The following is a 2,806-nucleotide window of genomic DNA, read 5'->3' as shown; positions in this document are numbered from 1 at the left end:
GCAATGCAGGTGGAGAAGGTAGTCAAGATGACGTACAGCATGCTTGCCTTAATCGGCCAGGACATTAAGTTGTTGTGCCTGCCGCACAGTTTGTTTTAACCCTTATACGATAGACAAAGAATTGCGAGTAGACTTCTCGTTAGTACAACACTATTTATTTAAACACACAATCAATAATCACCCACCCAACCAACATTAAGTTATCTCACAGAAATACTGAAGTTCAAGTTCGATACTAGACCTTGACTTAACTTTTGCCTGACTGGCAAATAACCAGGCAGATACTGGCCTTTGTGCGCTGCTCTCTGTAATCTTCTGCGTAGTCTGGTCCTTTGGTCTGGTCTGGCACTTTGGCTCTGGTCTTCCCTCCTTCTCGGGTGTGGTGGCTCTCCTCGTGCTGGTCGTTGCTGGCGATGGTCACCGTTGTTGTAGCTCATTCGTGTGGTCAGAGAGAGAAATTCTTGGTTGCACAGCACCCTTTATACCCGTTGGTTTCCGCGCCCCTGTTTTGGCCATTGCAAATCAATCGATCAGGACTTGATCACCCTGATCGATAATGTCTAATCGGGTGCTGCCACACCAATCTCTGGGTGTGTCCCCAATGGCCATGTCTATCGGTGCTGGGGGCACATTGGACACACACCTCCCTCCCAAATAAGGGGTTAAGGTGCCCCTATGTCTGGTAAACAACCCAGTTTAACCACAAAGTCCCCTTTGTCCTGGAGATGGCCAACATCCTGTGTATTCAGTCGTCTGAGCCGCAGCCTGCTTCTCTCTGTCTTTTAGGCTGCAGCCTGTCGTTTTAGTTCTTGCCCAATTGTCCCAGAGTGCTTTACACATCGCCATTTTAGGTGGCCCGTTTGGCCACAGTCCCTCCTGTTGATCCTGAATGCGAAATGTGATTGATCACAAACTCAGGACCAGTATCTGTCAGGAATTCCCCAGTCAGTGAACGGTCAAGCAAGGCCCAGGCATTGGCATGTACAGTGATCATACATCCCTCCAACATATTTACATTCCAGAAGCTACAGACAGCAACACTCTACAAATACAAACAACCACATATTTTAAACACCAATAAGGTAATTACAAACCAAAACATTCAGACAAACGTTTGAATAAAGTATTTGCGAATCTGAGGCACATTTCGATAGTAGGATTTCTAACTGTTCAGTAGTACAACTTGCAAAATGGCAGGTTTCATGTAAACATTGCTCTACTGAATTAGAGGGGACTGTGATTCAAGGGTGAACCCTGCGTCTTATCATTATGTCAAACCACAAATAGCCGGGATACGAAAAGTTCATCTTGCTTGGGGTGTCCTGCGTGCTTATCCTGATGATGACTCTGATGAGGTAGATCCTAAGTTGCATCTTTGTTGTTGTCCATCATTGTCCTGAGGAGATCAATGTAATTTCTGCTGTTATCGTGTCTAATATTTGATGTATATACATGCATTTACTGTCCATGCCCCCCCCCACCCCGCCATTTTTTTTCTGAAGCTGCATTATACTCAGATAATCCACAGGCAAAAGATTTGACTCCCAAGTGGCAACGTTCTGTTAAAAAGACCATGCCAGCTTATGAAAGTACAACAAATTACATTTGATTTTTAAAAATCAGTACACAGTTTTCAAGAAATGAGTTTTAAAACAAAAGACCATCAGTTTGCTTTCAAAGAGTCTTGTAATAAGTTACAGGAATAGGCTGCTGTGTAGGGAGATCTTTCATTCCTTTTCAGTGGCAAGAAAAATGACTCAGAAGTAACTGGGTACATTGCTGGCAATATTCAACTTGCGGTCTCAATCTCGCGACAGACGTTCCATGCCAGTTTTCCAAGTGAAGACATTTAAATTCATTAAAAACCACATGGCTTTTTTAAAAATGAAATGTTCAATCCTCATAGTTAACCGAGTCAACAACTGGATAAGATTAATCATGGTAAAAATGGTTTTCTAGCATTTTAACATAACAGGCAAATCAAATTTCATCAGATACTGCTTTCTGCGGTTCCAGGAGTCATTTTAGGAACAAGGTGGGAGGTTGATCCTGAATCTGGCAGAAATGCTTCTCTTGCTTTGATCAGTCCCAGTATGAGCGGCCTCCGTAACCACCACCGCCACCATAGTAGTATCCACCTTGGCCCTTGTACTCACCCAAATAGCTATCCCGGTTTCCTGTATCATACCGGCTTCTGCCACTATAGCTGCCGCTCCTGTCACTATCCCAATAGCCACCACCTGCTCCTCTCCTGTGGCCACTGTTACTGTAGTCGCCACTATAGCCGCCTCGACCATACCCGCTGCCACCTCCAGACCTTTTCTTGACATGACCCACCCGGATCTGGCGCCCATCGACGGATTTTCCATTCATCGCCTGCAGCACATCCCTGGCGCCCTCTGGAAAGTGATGAAGCTAAAACCGCGGGACACCATGGTGTCTTTGTCTTTAATCACTTTCACCTCAGAGATCTGCCCGTACTTGGAGAAAACCTCTTCCAGGGACTGTTCATCTGTGTTGAAGTTCAGGTTGAGGACAAATAACTTTCCTTCTTCAGTCATGGTGGCAGGATTGCTGCGCACTTGAGTATGTGAAGCTCTAGGAGCTGGCCTAACTGGTGGAGTTGGTGGTCCTGGTGGCCTCGGAGACCGTGTATATGGTGGTGGGGGTCTCCTGCAATCTCGGCCAAAGTGTCCTGGCTGCCCGGAATTAAAACATGTCCCTCTATCTCTCGATGTGGAGATGCCGGCGTTGGACTGGGGTAAACACAGTAAGAAGTTTAACAACACCAGGTTAAAGTCCAACA

The 2,806-nt window shown here is 45.7% G+C and overlaps 1 pseudogene; it reads right to left on the bottom strand.

Moving 5' to 3' along the window:
- Positions 1-2,082: 2,082 nt before the first annotated feature.
- Positions 2,083-2,561, bottom strand: LOC144486380 (RNA-binding protein 3 pseudogene; annotated as a pseudogene).
- Between the last annotated feature and the right edge of the window lie 245 nt (positions 2,562-2,806).

The sequence above is a fragment of the Mustelus asterias genome, unplaced genomic scaffold, assembly GCF_964213995.1.
Source record: "Mustelus asterias unplaced genomic scaffold, sMusAst1.hap1.1 HAP1_SCAFFOLD_327, whole genome shotgun sequence".
Classification (NCBI taxonomy): domain Eukaryota; kingdom Metazoa; phylum Chordata; class Chondrichthyes; order Carcharhiniformes; family Triakidae; genus Mustelus; species Mustelus asterias.
This window is presented reverse-complemented; position numbering and strand designations above follow the sequence as displayed.